Genomic DNA, 19,196 nt, shown 5'->3' with positions numbered 1-19,196 from the left:
AAAGGATGAAAGAAATAAATGAGCTTTAAAATGATACAAAAAATATAATCAACAATTTTAAGATTAGGAGCTGAGGTTATAAAAACAAAAAAGGTTTACAGTGTTCGGATGGGACGGGGCAATCAGGGAGTAAATCTTCCAGAAGTACACAGGAGTCTCCCCTTTCTCACACAGCAGGGTTTGAGCCTGAATTCAGCCGACTTCAACATCCTTCTGGATAGCGTCTCATGGCTTACACACTGTTGGACCTTTGTTTCTGATTTTCGCTGATCCCCATATCATGGTATTGAACCCCTCGTTCTGCCAGGGTTTCCTAAAGCTAATTTTATTGGGAATGAGTACCCGATGGGTCTGCCACACCATGTTCTGAATTCTGAAACAACAAAAGCCCTGAAAACCAAAAATGCCATCTTTTATTTGGAGGCATAACCCAATCTGGCCAGAACTCATCAGGGTGGCAAAACCCACCCTAACATGAAGCTATTTCTAAGATGAGCCTTCATACATTTCCTTGTAGAAACATTCGTGCATCTGATCAGAGGGGACTTCTGCACACCCGGCACATGGAGTTGTGTAACACAGTATTTGTGCCTCACATCTTTGTTTACCATCTTTCCAAAATTCTGAAACACATCTGGTCCTAAGGGTTCAGATAAGAGATTGTAGACCTGATGAAAAGCCTCCACTAGGCACAAGAATGGCTATGTATACATACATATATTATTCACACCGTGGAATAGTATACAGCAACGACAATGACATCTACACCACAGGCAGCACGATGTTGAGAGAAGGAAGCCAGACACAAGAGCATGCGTGTTGGAAGGCTCACTGACCACAGGATTCTTGTGTCTTCATCTCTTCAATTCTATTTGTAGGAAGTTCAAATACAAGGAAGCTGCTCAGGTAGGATTCTCTCATCAAATATAGGCCAGTCCCCGATTCCCGCTTCCCCCTCGGAGCCTCGGCTGGCCCCATGGAGAACGCACCGCTGAGTGGCCCAAGCTCATGGCCCTGTCCCCAGCACAGGCCCGTTGGCTGGGTCCCCTCCCTTTCTGCCTTCCTCTCCCTGCCTTTGTCTCCAGCCCCTCTTTGCTTTCCCTGGGGGGAGTGCCCGTGGGATGGTGGCAATTTTGTCTTTTCATGCTTTTGTCCCAACTCCATTTGGGGTCCCTCTCCACCCTCTTCCCTGGCCATTCACACCGGTGTTTCATCTTCCTTCGCTCCCTCTCCTCCTTGGCTGACGGGGCTGCTGATCCCCACGCGGTCTGCTCTCTTCCTGTCCCTGCGTCTCCACTGTCTGATCCTTGGGATCAGCGGGCTTTGGGCTTTTGTTTGGGCCGCAGGGCTTTCTCTCTGCCTCTGCCTCTCTGTCCCACCACCCTCCCTTCCTTCCCCCTCATCTCGATGTCCTTTGTGGGACCTGCACTTTTATCTCCCTTTGATTTGCGCTCTCCTCTTTGTAGAAGAAGAATGAAAGCCTCAGCTAATTGTAGCGGGAGGGCAGTGACGCCCCATTCCCCTTCCCGGCGTCTTCCCCACCAGGCCGAGCAGGAAGCGAAATGAGGGCAATTGAGACTCCCACCTGCTCCTGAGTCGGCTCCGGCTCTGGGTCTCTCTGCGGTGCAGAAGAAAAGTGGGCTCTTCTTCTCCATTGTTCTCAAGGGGAGACGACACAGTGCTGGAGCCCCTCACCACCGCCTCCAGCAAGTCTCCCTAGACCCACCACTCATCCACGGATGTCATCACTGTCCACTGATGTAAGCCGGCCGTCCTGGAAGGTGCTGGGCGCAGAGTGCTGAACAAGACAGATGTGCGGTCTCTGAGTTCACAAGTCATAGCAATCAAGTGGGTCAGGGAGGAGTGTGATCGGAAAATGACTTTCACGTCTCTAACGGAGGACCTGAACTCAGTGATGACCTTAGTCAGGGGGGAGAGGGAAGATACACAGGTCCTAAACAGACAAAACATTTTGTCCAATGGAGGGACAACATGATCGGAAGTTCATTATATGAATTTATGGGGCAGAAACTGCTGTGGACCCCGTGCAGGAGTCCAGCAAGGAGCTGGGAATTTATCCTAAGGATGCAGGAAGTGTTTTGAACAGGGACCTGTCAGATGAGATTTTGTGTTTGGGGCGGGGTGGAGAGTAGAGCAAGATTGGAGGAAGGGTGAAGAGGTGTCTTCATTTCCTATTGCTGCCGTAACAAGTGACCACACATCTGGTGCCTAAAACAACACAGCTGCATCATCCTACAGTTCTGGAGACCGGAAGACCAAAGTCAGGCTTGCGGGCTGAAGCTAAGACGCTGGCAGGGCTGGTACCTTCTGGAGGCTGGAGTGCAAAATCCATTTCCTTGTCTTTTCCAGCTTCCAGAAGCCACCTGCATCCTTGGGGTCGTAGCCCCTTCCCCCTCCTTCAAAGGGCACCTTGCCAATGTCTGCTTCCATCGGCACATTCTGTCCATGTCTGACCTTCTTGCCTTCCTCTTATAAGGAACCTCGTCAGTCTATCAGGTCAACTTGGATAATCCGGGATAATCTTCCCATCTCAAGAGCCCTAACTGACTCACTTCTGCAAAGTCCCTTATGCCATGCAAGGCGACATATTCACAGGCTCTGGGGATTAGGATGTGGACATCTTTGCAGGCCATGGTTCACGGAAGCTCTTGTGGTACTTCGGGAAGGACACAATGAGAACTTGAAGTGAGTGGGAGCAGTGCAGGAGGAGCCAAGGGCTAACTTTAGGAAGGGGACTAAAAGTTGACTGACAGGCTGTGGGAGATGAGGGAGAAGGATGAGCCGGAATCCCCTCTACTCTCAGACTCCAGCAACTGACCAAATGGCAAGGTCACTTTCAAGATAGAGAACACAAGAGAAAACAGGGTTCCATATGGAGGGTACAGTACAGGAAGAGAGGGGTCTGAGCTACCTCAGAGGCATCCAAGAAGAAACACCGCAAGGCCAGGCGGGCATCTATCTGGAGCCCAGGAGAAGAGTCTTCGAGGGCAAGAGAAGTTAGAAAAAGGGTCAGCAAATTATGGCCCGCAGACTGACAGCCAGCTGTACAAATAAAGTATTATTGGAACACAGTCAGGCCCATTCATTTACACATTGTCCCCAGTTGCTTTTTGCATGATAGCTACACAGCTGCAGACTTGCAATAGAGAACATTTACCACTAAACCATAGGGCCCTCCCATGAAACGCATGGCAACCCCGGGTTGGAGAATCACCCGCCCGGAAGGTGGTGCATGTGAGCATCGAGTGGCCCAGATCAAACACGCGGAGGGAGAAGAACAGAAAGGCCCGGGAAACCCAGTATTCAAAAAACAGGAATAATACAAAGAGCCATAGACGCACATTGAGGGTGGGTGGTTAGAGGCAGAGAGAGAAAACCAGAGCCGGCCTGTTCTTCTTGCAGCAGAAGACAAGCACTTTAAAATACGTCCACAGGTTCTTTGATACTGTAGGGGATCAGAATATGCCATCCCCAAATATGCCGTTTTGGCATAAGGAATATTTTGAGCAGAAGACAACTGAGAAACAGCAAACACCAGGGGAAAAAAAAAAAAAAAAAAAAAAGCTCCCTGCCCTCCCCCACTATTTGCCTAGAAGCAGGCTTAGGCTCCTAATCACCAGAGACTCTTATCAGCCCAGAGACAGCCCAGAGAGGAATCTACATAACAAACCCGCACTGAAATAACCCTTATCTTCCAGGCGCTGTCCCGGTATATGTTCCTTCCCGCAGTCTGCCGCTCTTGGAAGCCTAAAACCCTTTTCCTTTGGCTTCCCATTTCTCTATAAATTTACTGGTCTTTGTTAAGATGCTAGAAGCCTGAATTCATCACTGTTCACTGTTTCTCCCTCATGTATGAGCTCTACACGGGTTAATAAGCTGTTTTTCTCTTGTTAATCTGTCTTTTGTCAGTCTAATTTGCAGGGCCCCTGTAATGAACCTAAGAGGGTAGAGGGAAAGGGGTTTGTTTGTTTCCCCCTCCTCTACAATACTTCTTCCTTGAAAAGATGGAGTCTAGAGGCATCTAGGTGGCTCAGCCAGCTGGGTGTGGGACTCTTGATTTTGGCTCTGGTCATGATCTCAGGATAGTGAGAGGGAGCCCCCCCACGGAGCCCCGCACCGTGGAGCACCAAGGAGCCCCGCAAGGAGACCTGTGCTCAGCAGGGAGTCTGCTTGAGATTCTCTCCCTGCTCCTCTCCTTCTGTTAAGTGTGCTTTCTCTAAAATAAGTAAATCTTTAAAAAAAAAAAAAAAGTAATAAAAATAAAAGATGGAGTCTGGTTCTCCCACTCTTCGTGGTTGGCTAGATATAATGATTCACTTATCGGAAATAAAATTGAGCAAAAATGGTAATGTGTAAATTTGGAGACTAGGTCATAAAAGGACTCCCCGTTCCTCCCCTGGAAGTTATGCCAGATCACGGGGACACAAACAGCCTATGGAGATATCCACATGATGAGTGCCTGAGGCTTCCAGCTGTGGCCACCTGCCAAACACCGTATGAATGTGAATGAGCCACTCGGTAAATCCCCAGCACAATGCAACCCTTCAGATGACGGTGGCCTTGACCAACATTCTGACTACAGCTTCATGGGAGATTCTGAACTAAACCTACTCAGCTCAGATGCTCTGGAATATGTATATTTTTAAGATTGTATTTATTTACTTGACAAAGAACAGCAGAGGAAGAGGGAGAAACAGACACTGTTGAGCAGGGAGCCCGATGCAGGACCCGATCCCAGGACTCTGGGATCATGACCTGAGCCGAAGGTCAGAAAGCTTGAGCTGATAACTACTTCTTGTTTTAGGTGACTAACGTTTTGGTATAATTTGTTACAGTACAGGTAACTAATACACAAGGAAAAATAAGTGTTTTAAGGAAAGCACTATCAATGTCCATTCAGCTTAGAAGTCAAGCAGAACTTAGCAGGCTGTGCCCCTAGTTACCTTCTGGGGTGTCCTGCCTGTGGGACTGTAGGAGTCCCTTGGCCAGGATGAGGACAACTGGGTGAAACAGGCAAGCCTTTTGTTTTATCACTTATACAATGCTGGAGGGGAAGAAAAGAAAGAAGCATCTGGGAGCTGCCCTGGCATTAGTCCTCCCTTACAAGATAGTTTTGGCCCTTCCCAATGTGAATTTGGAAAAGTCTTATTTATTTTATTTTTTTTTAAAGGTACCCCCCCCCCCCAAAAAAAAGGTACCAATCACAAGTCCTCCCTGGGCCTTTGGCCAGGAGGCTTATGGAGTAGAAGCAAATAAACGAATGTCCTCTGCTACCTCTCTGAATTCCTCTGGGTGAAGTCAAGACATCTGTTGATGGCCTTATTATTTTCAGTAAATGACCCAGAGTGACTTCTGTGCTTCATTCAGTTACCACGTGACTGTGCAACTCTTGAGGAAGAAAACGTCCCAGGAGTCTGACTTCAGTTTCCACATCTCACCTACAACTTGTCTCTCAGAAACATCACAGAACTGTGTGCCAGATTGACCAATCCTGTCTCGGCTGCATACTTTTGGACATAGATCAGCTAGTTTGGTGAGAGAATGAAGCCTAATTCTCCAGGCATCCACTGTGTACAGGAATTAACTTCTTTTCTGTGCACTATGTACCATTTGGGGGAAGCATGGAGAAAACAGTCACTCCAGTAATTTGCCTGTGTTCTGTGGTTTGGATCAGGAGCCCTGGTTGAGAATTACATACGAGTGTTGGATTTTAAGGTTGCTTCTGCTCGACGAATTCTGGCTAGCTTAGCATGAAGTCGCTAGGCTTTTGAATTTGTTGCTCCGTCTTTAGACACATTTACTATGGCTCCTTACCTCCTTGGTTCTTACGTTTCATCTACTTTTATTATTTTAGCTTTTAAAAGTGATTGGGTCCTTTTAATCATTGGCACAGTTTAATTGTTCTTTAAGAAAGGAAAAAGATTTTATTTATTTATTTGAGAGACCGTGAAAGCGAGAGCGATCACAGGTGGAGAAGCAGACTTGGTGCTGAGCAGGGAGCTCAATGCGGGGCTTGATCCCGGGACCCTGAGACCACACCTCAGCCAGAGGCAGGCATTTAAATGACTGAGCCACCCAGGCATCCCCAGTTTAATTGTTCTTAGTATGCTTTGTCTTTCTTGCTATTTTATACCTCTTTCCTTTATTCCATTTAAAGTGCTTGTTCTGGGGACGCCTGGGTGGCTCAGTTGGTTGGACGACTGCCTTCCGCTCAGGTCATGATCCAGGAGTCCCTGGATCGAGTCCCGCATCGGGCTCCCAGCTCCATGGGGAGTCTGCTTCTCCCTCTGACCTTCTCCTCGCTCATTCTCTCTCTCACTGTCTCTCTCTCTCTCAAATAAATAAATAAAATCTTAAAAAAAATAATAATAAAGTGCTTGTTCTGGGCGCCTGGGTGGCTCAGTGGGTTAAGCCACTGCCTTCGGCTCGGGTCATGATCTCGGGGTCCTGGGATCGAGTCCTGTATCGGGCTCTCTGCTCAGCAGGGAGCCTGCTTCCTCCTCTCTCTCTCTCTCTCTGCCTGCCTCTCTGCCTACTTGTGATCTCTGTCAAATAAATAAATAAAATCTTTAAAAAAAAATAAAGTGCTTGTTCTTGGGATGCCTGGGTGGCTCAGTGGTCTCACTGAGTGGCTCAGTGTCTGCCTTCGGCTAGGGTAGTAATGCCGGGATCCTGTAGGGAGCCTGCTTCTCCCTCTCCCACTCCCTCTGCTGTGTTCCTCTCTCACTGTGTCTAGCTCTGTCAAATAAATAAATAAAATCTTAAAAAAAAAAAAATAAAGTGCTCATTCTTGGGGTGCTTCGGGTCACAGTCCCACGAGCCCCACGTCAGGCTCCCTGCTCCCTGGGAAGCCTGTTCAACCTCTCCCACTCCCCCTGCTTGTGTTCACTCTCTCGCTGCCTCTCTCTCCCTCTCTCTCTCTCTCTCTGTCAAATAAATAAATAAATAAAGTGCTTGTTCTCAATCATATTTTTCATTTCTCTTTAGCACTTTTAACTTTATAGTTGCCTTTTTTATCGTGTTTTTTTACAGTTTCAATTTTCCATTTATTTTGATTTTTTTTCTTTATCTTTTTATTAATTGCTTTTTAAAAAATAACTTCTTTTCTGTTAGCTTACTGACTGGGAGTCATAAGCACAGTGCTAGGGTGAGCCGCGCTCTACGAGACCCACACCAGAAGCGAACTAAGGAAGCTGGAGGGTTCTTCCCTCTCCTTTACTTCCCCAGCTCCCTTTAAGAATACCACATCCCTTCCTGACTCCAACAACTTTAACCTGATTAATACAGAAGACCCACCATCCAGAAGTTCCCCACAAGATCAAGTTGTGATGGCCCCTGAGAGTCCCATCCCCAGAATATGGAACCCTGTAATCAGTCCCCTGTGCGTGAGTGCGGTGGGATTGTGCGTTGGATGGATTTCACTCCCCAGATGAGGTTATTATTTATCTGACAATGTGAAGGGATTCTGCAGATGTATTTAAGGTTCCAGAATTAGAGGATGCCTGGGTGGCTCAGTCGGTTAAGTGTCTGCCTTCGGCTCAGGTCATGACCCCAGGGTCCTGGCATCGAGCCCCGTTGGGATCTCAGCTCGGCGGAGAACCTGCTTCTCCCTCTTGCTCTCCCTGCTGCTCCGCCGGCTTGTGCTCTTTCTCTCTCTGTCAAATAAATAAATAAAATCTAAAGAAAAAAAAAAAGATTCCAGATCAGTTAACTCTGAGTTTTTGGGTTTTTGGTTTTGTTTTTAATTTTTTTTTTTTTAAGATTTTATTTATTGGGGCACCTGGGTGGCTCAATGGGTTAAAACCTCTGCCTTGGGCTCTGGTCATGGTCCCAGGGTCCTGGGATCGAGCCCCATATCAGTCTCCCTGCTCAGCGGTGAGCCCGCTTCTCCCTCTCCCTCTGCCTACTTGTCATCTCTGCCAAATAAATAAATAAAATCTTTTTTTTTTTTTTAAAGATTTTATTTATTTATTTTACAGAGAGAGAAGAGACAGAGAGGGAACACAAGCCAGGGCAGGGGGGAGAGGGAGAAGCAGGCTTCCTGCTGAGCAGGGAGCCTGATTCAGGGCCTGATCTCAGGACCTGGGGGTCACGACCTGAGCCTAAGGCAGAAGCTTAATGGCTGAGCCACCCAGGTGCCTCTGTTTTTGTTTGTTTGTTTGTTTTGTTTTGTTTGTAAGATTTTATGTATTTATTTGACAGAAAGAGTACAGGTGCACAAACAGGGGAAGCGGCAGGCAGAGGGAGAGGGAGAAGCAGGCTCCCTGCTGCTCAGAGAGCCCAAAGCGGGACTCCAACCCAGGACCCTGGGATCATGCCCTGAGCCAGAGGCAGGTGCTGAACCGACTGAGCCACCCAGGTGCCCCAGCTGACCTTGAGTTAATTGGAGTGGAATTTATTCGCGATGGGCCTGACCCAATTACGTGAGCCCTTAAAAACGACAGGGCCTGCCCTGAAGTCAGAGATGGGGCGTAGGACAGGGATTCTGCTGCTGGCCTTCAAGAGGTAGGCTGCCGTGTTTGTTTGCTTATTTGCTGATCGTGGCTGAACTTTCTTTTTGTCTTGTTTCCCTTTTTGAATGATACCTGACATTTTTTAAACTTTTACAGTGAGCAACGATTCGTCTAAATATTTTTTTATTGATATATATGAGCATAGTTGGCACACAACGTGACATCAATTTCAGGTGTACAACATGTTGTTTCCACAGCTCTATACTTCATGCCGTGCCCACCGCAAGTGCAGCTGCCATCTGTCGCCACACACCGCTGGGACGATACCATGCACTAGATTGCCCGTGCTGTGCCTTTCATCCCCGTGGACTTACTCATTCCAGAACCGGAAGCCTGTACCTCCCACTCTTCTTTCCCCAACTTACCCATCCCCCCACTGTCTGTCCTTTGGCAACCACACAGTTTGCTTTCTGTGTTCATGGGTTGGGCCACTCTATTTAAATGGCCTGTGAAGGCTCCATGGCCAAGGCCTGAGACTAGATGCTGACCAGAGTCCCCAGCGAACGGCTAACAATGACACGAGGACTCCAGTCAGGCAAGTACAAGGTAATGAACTTGGCCAAGAACGTGAGGGAGCTTGGAAACAGACCTTCCCGTATGTGAACTCCAGGTGAAAACAAACCAACTGACACATTGATTTCTGCCTTGTGACACGATGAGCAGAGGACCTGTCTAGAACATGCCAGACTCCTGGGCCACTGAAATAGTAAGTAACACCTGTGTGTTATGTTAAGCCACTAAACGTACAGTAATTTGTTCCACATCAATAAAACCTAATGTGTCATGTGATGTCATATTGATAGCTTTTTTGAACTGCTGGAACGGACCAGTTTGTTCCCATCATACTGTCAAGCTTCTTTTTTTTTTTTAAAGATTTTACTTATTTGACAGACAGAGGTCACAAGTAGGCAGAGAGGCAGGCAGAGAGAGAGGAGGAAGCAGGCTCCCCACAGAGCAGAGAGCCCGATGCGGAGCTCGATCCCAGGACGCTGAGATCACGACCTGAGCCGAAGGCAGAGGCTTTAACCCACTGAGCCACCCAGGCGCCCCTCAAGCTTCTTTTTGAGGAGCTACAGCCTACAATCTCCGTCCTCCTCTAAACCCTTTGGACGTTGAGCAAACCCTTTACACATACCACCACATATCAGGAAGGGAAAGCAGGTAAGAAGTTCCATTTGGGAAGGATCTTTAACACAAAAATGGCTAAAGGTAACCAAAAAAAGCAAGACTCTTTGGAAGGAAGTAAAGTAGAAGAACCCAAACTTATTATCACAACTATATTTTCTAAAAATAGGCCAAACAATATTGCCCATCCCATGTGACCTTGTCCAGTGACTCTGACACTTCTCCCATGGAGAAGTGATTTTTGTGCCCTCTTCCTTTGACACTGAGCAGACTCAGGACAGAAGTAAGTCTGGTATCTCCCTTCTAAGTCACCAGGACATACATCTTGGAGATTTTCAGCCACCATGGAAGCAGTCTGATTACCCTGAGCCACCAAGCTAGGAGCTACCTGAAATCAGCCCAAGCAGGAGACCACAGGGAAAGGTTCTGTGACTACATGAGGACAGAAAGATGTCTCACCAGTCCCCAAACTTTCCAGATCCCCTATTGTTCGAGCTCTAGCCAGTTGACTGCGACCATAAAAGAGATCCCAAGCCACAGCTGCCCAGCCAACCCCTTGGAAATTCCTGACCCACAGAAACAGTGAGAGAGAGTGAAACTATTACTGATGTGTTAAGTCATTAAATTTTAGGGTGATTCGTTACACAGCAACAGATAACCAGAACATTTGAGCTTGAAATCCTTCCTTAGGTCAACCTGCTCCTTGAATAGTTCCCAGTCTTGACTGGCCTCCTTTCTACTCTTACCTACTTTGCCCCCATAATTCTCCTGAGCAGGATTTTTTTTTTTTTGAAGATTTTATTTATTTATTTGACAGACAGAGATCACAAGTGGGCAGAGAGGCAGGCAGAGAGAGAGGGGGAAGCAGGCTCCCTGCTGAGCAGAGAGCCTGATATGGGTCTCAATCCCAGGACCCTGGTATCATGACCCAAGTGGAAGGCAGAGGCATCAACCCACTGAACCACCCAGGCTCCCCTCTCCTGAGCAGGATTATGAAAAGGTCTTCTTGGAGTATAAACTGCCTCCATCCCCTTCCTTTGTTTTGAGATTGAGGAGTGTTTGCCTAAAATTGGGATTATCCTCAACAGCTCTTCTAGTCCTGAGTCATCTGTGTTTTGCTGGGTTAACCAAGAGATAAGAATGCCACAGATGAAAGTTATGTGAGCTATGGGGGACAGAAGGCATGAAACATGACACTGACCTCAAGGAATTTACAATCTATTTGGTGTTTTTTTCAAAGTCAAACAATGATGAACGCTCTATTGAGAAAACCGAAAACCCGAAGAGGCTCCTGTCGCTTTAGGTACAAAGATCATTTCATTTGTTACCCAAATCAAAACAGTTTTGGAAGTGAAAGGGAGCTCTAGTACTAATCACCTTGGGAAACCAGGCATAAACTGCCAGGATCCTGGGCAAACCAGCACATGTGGTCCTCAGAGCCACAAGAACAGAAATCAGGACAGCCAGAACAGCTCTTACTGATTGTCAAATCTCAACTTTGTTTAAACCCAACCTCTTCTCCCAGTCTGCACCTGTTCCCACGCAGCTGACCATGGCTGGGAACAATGCACAGCTACGCTGACTGGTTGACTTTAAATCCATGGCCATGTATCACACATGACTCTTACTGCTGCACAGCGAACATGCCAAATTTCCCGCTCTCCTGGACAATGCTTTCACATCTCTTCCCCCCTCCCTCCCAGACTCCAACCGTCTTCCTTGCTCCTCACTCTGAGCGCTGAAGGTCTCACCCCTGCTCTCACCCACCTCCCTGCTCCTGGGCCCATGACACTCCGCCACTGCCCCAGCTGTGTGGTGACCCCGTGCTCCTTGATGAAGACAAGCCCTCCACTCACACGATAGCTCCTATCGACTCTCACCTACTCAGGATTCTGCCCGCGCTGTTCCCCCCACTGTCTCTCCTGTTTCATTCATGTCTCCATTCTAGTCACTTCCATAGCACACCAACATGATGCTGTTATCTCCCGTCTTTAAAAAACCTTTTCTTGGGTGCCTGGGTGGCTCAGTGGGTTAAGCCACTGCCTTCGGCTCAGGTCATGATCTCGGGGTCCTGGGATCGAGTCCCGCATCGGGCTCTCTGCTCAGCAGGGAGCCTGCTTCCCTCTCTCTCTCTCTCTGCCTGCCTCTCCGACTACTTGTGATTTCTCTCTGTCAAATAAATAAATAAATAAATCTTAAAAAAAAAAAAAAAAAACTTGGGGGGACGCCTGGGTGGCTCAGCTGGTTAAGAGTCCATCTTCAGCTCAGGTCATGATCCCGGGGTCCTGGGATCGAGTCCACATGGGGCTCTCTGCTCAGTCGAAAGCCTGCTTTTCCCTCTGCCTGCCGCTCCCCCTGCTTGGGCTCTCTCTCTCTCTCTCTGGCAAATAAATAAATAAAAATCTTTAATAATAATTAAAAAAAAATCATTCTTGGGGTGCCTGGGTGGTGTAGTCGGTTAAGTGTCTGATTCTTATTTTTTGTTCAGGTCCTGATCACAGGGTTGTGAGATAAAGCCCCACATCAGGCTCTCCTGTCAGCAGGGAGTCTGCCTGAAGATTGTCTCTCTCTGTCCCTCCCCCTGCTCTCTCTCAAATAAATGTCTTTTTTTTTTTTTTGTAAAGATTTTCTTTATTTACTTATCATAGAGAGAGAACAAGTAGGGGCAGCGGCAGAGGGAGAAGCAGACTCCCCACTGAGCAGGGAGCCTGATGCAGGACTCGATCCCAGGACTCTGGGATCATGACCTGAGCCAAAGGCAGATGCTCAATTGGTTGAGCCACCCAGGCGCCCCATAACTAAGTCTTTAAAAGCGCATCTGTTGATTCCATTTCCCCCTTCAGTTAAGACCCCAACTTATTTCCTCCCTTCACACAAAATTATTCTAAAGACTACTCAGTCACCAATTTATCTCCTTTCGTACTATCTTCAACGCACTCCAGTGAGGGTTTTGCCTCCACCACTCCACCAAACTGCTCTGGTCATGAGAGCAAATGAACTCCACGTGCCACACCCCAGGGACATTTCTCATTCTCCCAGTGCATTTGACAAAGAGCATCTTCCAAGTCTTCCTTGAAGGACACCTTCACTTGGCTTCATATACGCCTCCCTAGCTTGACTCCTACTTCTCTGGCCCCTCTTTCACAGTCCTCTTTGCTACCTTCTACCCTAAATGCTGGAGTACTCTTGGGGTACTCAGCTTTCTATCTGTATTCACTCCTTAAGGGATTTCATTCAACCTCAGGACTTTCCATGCCATCTGTCTCTGATGATTCCTCCGCCTGCATCTCTAACCTAAACCTCTTGCCAGGATTCTAGTCTTGATTATCCAGTTATCTATCCAACATCTCTCTCCTGGATGTCTAACAGGCATTTCAAATTTAACATGTCCGAAATTGAATTCCTGTGTTTACCCTAGCACAGCTCCTTTTTAAGTCTTACCAGACATAGACAAATGGTAACTCCATTATTCCACTTACATGAAAAAAAAAAAAGTGTTATCTTTGGCTTCTTTTCCTCTTACATCTCACAGCCAATCCATTAGCAAATCCTGAGCATTCTACCTTCGACATGTTTCCAGAATTAGACCACCATCACCTCTCACCTCCTAACCATCACTTCTTACCGCCCTCTCTCACTTCCTAACTTATTTTCTTGCTCCTGTTCTTGCTTCCCTTTGGTCTGTACTCAAAATGGCAACTGGATATAGTCTGTTAAATCCTAAGTCAGATCATTATCACTTCTCTACTCAAAACTCCTATGTCACTCAGGGTAAAGATGAAAGCATCCCCCTTTCCTGTCTGTCACCTCTTTGACATCTTCTCTCCCTCTCCCTCTCCCTCACTCTGCTTCCTTCCAACACATCAACCATGAGTGCTCATACTGCTTCACCTAAATAGAATGATCTTCTCCCAGATATCTTAGTGGCTGCCTCCCTCACTTCCTTCAAGACTTATCCAAAGGTTATCTTTTTCTTTCTTTCTTTCTCCCTTTGTTTCAAGATTTCACTTATTTATTTGACAGAGAGAGAGCAGCAGAGGAAGAGGGGAGAAGGGAGCCCAACATGGGACCTGATCCTAGGGTAGATGCTTAACTGACTGAGCCACCCTGGCACCTCAAAGCTCATGTTCTTCTTCTTTTTTTTTTTTTTTTAAAGATTTTATTTATTTGGCAGAGAGAGAGAGAGAGAGATCACAAGTAGGCAGAGAGGCAGGTAGAGAGAGAGGGAGAAACAGGCCCCCCACTAAACAGGGAACCTGATGTGGAGCTTGATCCCAGTACCCTGGGATCATGACCTGAGCCGAAGGCAGAGGCTTTAACCCACTGAGCCACTCAGGTGCCCCAGAGGTCAAGTTCTTAATGAGGACAGCCTCCAAAACAGCCTCTAGTGATCATATCTTCATACTCTTACTCCTGTGCTCCTGGTGTCCCCTTCCACATTGTTCTTGGGTTGGTTTGTGTGGTAGCAGAAGTTCTGAGGTTGGGTTATAAAAGCCTGCAACTTCCACCTGGGCATGCAATCTCTCTCTCTCTTGAATTGTTGTCGCTAGGTGAAGCAAGCTGCCACGTCACAAGCAGTCAGACGGAGCGAGGCATGGAACTGAGGCTTCTTGCCAAGAGCCATGTGAGTGGAGCATGGAAGCTGATAGCCTGTCCCTTGACTGTGATTTCATGAAAGATTCTGAGCCAGAACCACTCCAGTTAAGCTACTCTTGACTTTCCTACCCTCCGAAACTGTATGAGATAGTAAATGTTTATTGTCTTGGGCTGTTAAGGTTGGAGATAGTTTGTTATGCAGCAGTAAATAATACTGATACTATAGCCAAACCTAGCCCCTAAGACTCTATATCCACTTTTTAATTTTTAAATAAATATTATATATTAATAATAACCAATAATATATTAATAATATATAAATAAAACATTCTGTCAACTGTTTTATTTTTTTCGTCTTAGCATTGATTGCTATCTAACATACTACATATTTTATTTATTTACCTTGTGTTTGTCTCTCTCCTCAACTAGGATGTGAACTCCCGACCGGCAGGGAATTTTTGTCCCTTTCCTTCACTGCCATAAGTACAGCACCTGGAACAGAGTCTGGCATATAGTAGGCACTCAACAAATATTTGTCAGCTGCATACCTAAAAGATTGAATGAATCTGACATCAGCTTTCTGTCTGAAATTCTCCTACATAATGCAGTTATGGGCGCCTGGGTGGCTCAGTCAGTTAAGGGTCTGCCTTCAGCTCAGGTCATGATCCAGGGGTAATGGGATCCAGCTGTATTGGGCTTCCTGCTCAGTGGGGGGTTTGCTTCTCTCTTGGCCCCTTCCCTATATGTGCTAGTGCTTGCTCGCTCTTTCTCTGTCTCGCAAAAATAAATAAATAATATCTTTTAAAAAAATAAAATCAGGGGCGCCTGGGTAGCTCAGTGGGTTAAGCCTCTGCCTTCAGCTCAGGTCATGATCTCAGCATCCTGAGATCGAGCCTGGCATCGGGCTCTCTGCTCAGCAGGGAGCCTGCTTCCCCCACTCTCTCTGCCTGCCTCTCTGTCTACTTGTGATCTCTCTGTCAAATAAATAAATAAAATCTTAAAAAATAAATAGATAAAATAAAATCAATGCAGTTATAATCCTAATCATTTGTTCACATTTTCTCAATTATTATTTTTATTACCAAAACCCGTACAGTCAGTTCTGCGCTAACACAACATATGCTACTAAAAATAACCACACTATGCCAAAGCCGTGCAATGAAAACCAGGGGCTTATGGGAAAAACAGGGTTAGAGGTCACAATACTCAAACACTTTGTTAGTAACAACAAAAGACAAGAGCCTAATAAAATCGTAGCACAGTTTATACATGTTAAATCGTTGAGAAATATGTAAACACTACAATAAATATAGCACTGTAGCCTGAAACAGACTTGAATTTTGCGCATGGAAGTGGGTGTTGGAAGGGGCAAAACTTCTGGGTTACTGTGAAGTGATGGAAGCAGGGGGTTATCTGAGACTGGAAAGAAAATTCTAACACTAGGTATAGACGGGTATGGTCGATGACTGCGAACTGTGCTTACTTCAGCAGCACATAGACTATACTGTAACACTGTGAACTCAGGTATGGGTATACACTTGAGGGGTGTGCTTGGGTACATTGTGTGTGTTCCTACCCTGCATGGTTCAGCTGGGTGCATTTTTCTCCACCTGATGTTTTCCAGGGCAAAATCAAGCATAAGCAAAATGCAAAAATCACATTATGTTCAAATTGCTCCCTAATGTCTGAATCAGATTGGAAGAGATTCGTGTTTTCAAAACAAGCCTCATAGAGAACCAACCGTATCTTTGTTGATATCATTTTCTAAGGTCATTCTTTCTCCTCCCGACCCCCCAACGAATTCCACCTTTACTTCAAGCCTTATTTTCTTTCCCTTGACTCTTTTATTACCTGTGTTGACTTTATCTTCTTTGAACATTCTTACGCTTCCTTCTCAATTCTATCTTACTGTCATCTTGGAACCTCCTATCAGTTCACTCTACATATGATTATGTGTCTCTCTCCAGCTAGCAGTAAACTACTTGAGGGCAGGGGTAGCCTCCAGATCTTTGCATCTTTTTGCTCATCTTCCAGTACTAACCCTAGAATTGTGTATTGCATATAATGGATATTGGAAAAACTCTTTGTTGATTTAATCCCCAGGCAGGGCTATGTGAGGCCTTTTTCGTCTCATAGCCTAATGCCTAATGAAAGCAGTAAGGTCACTTATGGAGAAAACTCAGACCAAGAATGAGTAAGAGAAACCAAAGTCTGAGAGCAAAGATGAATGTTCTAAGTATGTAATGAGTCCCAAGAAAGGGGCAGTGTTCAATGACCACAGCTTGGCTGGTTTGATCAGAAACTTAATCCTAGGGTTGCCTGAGTTTTGAACAGACTTTTTTTTTTTGACAGGCAGAGATCACAAGAGAGGGAAGCAGAGAGAGGAGGAAGCAGGCTTCCCACTGAGCCGAGGGCCCAACTGGGGGGCTGGATCCCAGGATCCAGAGATCATGACCTGAGCTGAAGGCAGAGGCTTAACCCACTGAGTCACCCAGGTGCCCCTTGAACAGACTTTTGAAGAAACAAAGGATAATTTTGACTGGGCACTTAAAACATCTTACCTAGAAGGCAAGTTGCCCTTGATATTGGACACCAAGTGCACAAGCACAGCCTAATGCCTCCTGAAAAGTGAGGGGTGGGTTGAGATTACATTTCTCAGCAGGCAGAGCCAGGGGATGGGTGATGAGCGTGATCTAGGTACCGAAGGTTAGGCATTGGGGAAAGGAGTGGGGTGACTTTGGTGCCTCACTGAAGGGGCATAGACTTAAGAAACAAAAATGGGTTGGGCCACATGATTGCTCATTCCAGAGGCTTCATTCAGAGGGCTGTCTCTGTGAACTAACTTTCTTTCTTTCTTTTAAGTTTATTTAAGTAATCTCTACACTCAGTGTGGGGTTCAAACATGTGCTCTTTTGACTGAGCCATCCAGGTGCCTCTCTGTAAACTTTTTGTGTGCCAACTGGAAATGACTCCTTAAAAGAAAGACTATGATCCCCCTGCTTGCAAGTATGCCTCAGGTTGGGGGAGAAAGTGGGGCCAGGGAGTGGTACAGTTAGTACATAATGCTACATCTCATTTTAGGGGTCTAATTAGGGTTTATGGCAAGACAGACAATCAAAACCCTGCATTATTAACTCTAAAATGAGAGCTCAACTTTACAGGTATTTTACATGTGTATTACATATTCATCAGCAAAAGCTGAAAGCCCTTCTTCAATTTCCACAACCCAGAAGGCTCTTTTTCACGGGGTCACCCCCACCTCCCACCTTGCTAACCCACCCAGAGACTCTTGCATTTCCCTAACATAGGGGAGAGAAAGCTGTTTCTCCTTCATTCATATTAGGTTCCCTGGCTGGTCTCTGTAAATTAGACTAACAAAAGACAGATTAACAAGAGAAGAACAGAAGTCTCTAAGACAGCAATTGGTAGGAAGGTAAATATATGAGAACTAATGGCTGATAGGGGTTAATCATTAAAGTTTGTTAAGTAGATTTCTCTGGTGCCAGCTCTGGGCTGGTAAGGGTCTAGAGTTGTCTCCAGGGATTGGCCTCTGTTCTTCCTGGTAGAGCAGGGATGGGGGACACCTTTACAGATTTATGTCCTACTTTTAGGTAAATAAAGGGATTATGAGAGCTTTTCTTGTGTCTGCTGCTTCTCAGTTGCCTTCAGTTCAATATAGTAGCACATTTTTGGGTTGCATATTCTGCTACCCTTTTGTTTGCATTCTGTGAGTAGGCTCCCCAACTCCCCATCACAGGTCATGTCTGCAATAATGTAATATCTACTTTGTCAAACTTCCTTGAGAGCTCTGAGCCATGGCCCAGCACTAGCTGCCTGGATCTTATATTCTTTGACTCTAGAAAATGGTCCCATCCTTGATGCCCACACCCTCTTATGAATGATATATATTGTATTGGCCAGGGGACCTTCCCACAGAGCAGAGGTAGCTGGTGGATGATGATTACATTATGTCAGGAGACACACAAGAAGATGCCGAAGTGGTGGGAGATCATTTAAGGCTCTTGGCATCCTAGTCTTGTCCAACGGCTGTACCTTGTGGTTTAGGAGAGCAAGAACAAAGCTGCCACTGCGGCTGCTGCTGCTTGCTGAGTGTTGAAAAAGCACAATAATACCTCCATCCCTGTCCTCTGCTGCTGAGAACTCAGAACTAATTACAAATATGCTCAATGGTATTCTATCCCAAACCATAATATTTTTTCTCTCCTCTGCCTTCCCCTAATCTGGGGAGTGGAGGTGGAGGATAATCTGAGATAAATGGGCTGGGGAGGAGTCAGGAGGAAACTTGTAAAAAGTTGATTTTCCAGTTTGGCTGGTCAGTAGGTTGCCAGCCCCAGATACTCTCCCCTCCCCCCAGACATTGCCCACAGATCAGAAATTACACTGCGATTTATTTCACTGGAGAGAATGGACTGGTTTGATAAGGAACGACAGTCAAATAAACCCTGCAATGGTTTATACATTTGTATAGATTGGTTGAGCTTGGGAGTCATGATGATCTTAATAGAAGCTAATGAAATTGAACATATTAGGATTAAAACAACCACGTGAGTAAAGCTTTTTATAAGTAAACACCAACAAAGGTACTTTGTTTTGTTTTGTCTTGTTTTAACCTCTGGGAAAAAGAAATTTCATTGTAATTGTAAAATTTTGACTCTGTTCGTTGATAACATCCTGCACCTGCCGCCCCCTGCCCCCCAACTGGGAAGATAGCACCATTGTCAGAATAATAGCAGGAAAATCTTTCAGTCCAAGAGAAGAGTTTTGAATTGGTATAACCGTAAGAGCCTTGAGTGCATCTCTGCCTGGGAACGGCTTGGAGTTGTAGGGTAGGCAGCAGCCTCCTGACCACCCTTCCTCCCCTTCCCCACTACTTTGCACCAAGGACATCAGAAGAGAGGAGGAGATGTTACCACTTTGGAA

At 46.1% G+C, this 19,196-nt stretch overlaps 1 long non-coding RNA gene across 1 annotated transcript; it reads right to left on the bottom strand.

Moving 5' to 3' along the window:
- Window positions 1-391: 391 nt before the first annotated feature.
- Window positions 392-18,528, bottom strand: LOC309849472. Its single transcript, XR_014303712.1, has 3 exons — window positions 18,221-18,528; window positions 1,586-1,798; window positions 392-868 (listed from the first exon to the last, which is right to left on the bottom strand). It is a non-coding gene; the product is annotated as an uncharacterized lncRNA (long non-coding RNA).
- Between the last annotated feature and the right edge of the window lie 668 nt (window positions 18,529-19,196).

The sequence above is a fragment of the Mustela nivalis genome (assembly GCF_964662115.1).
Source record: "Mustela nivalis genome assembly, chromosome: 16".
In the NCBI taxonomy this organism is placed as follows: domain Eukaryota; kingdom Metazoa; phylum Chordata; class Mammalia; order Carnivora; family Mustelidae; genus Mustela; species Mustela nivalis.
This window is presented reverse-complemented; position numbering and strand designations above follow the sequence as displayed.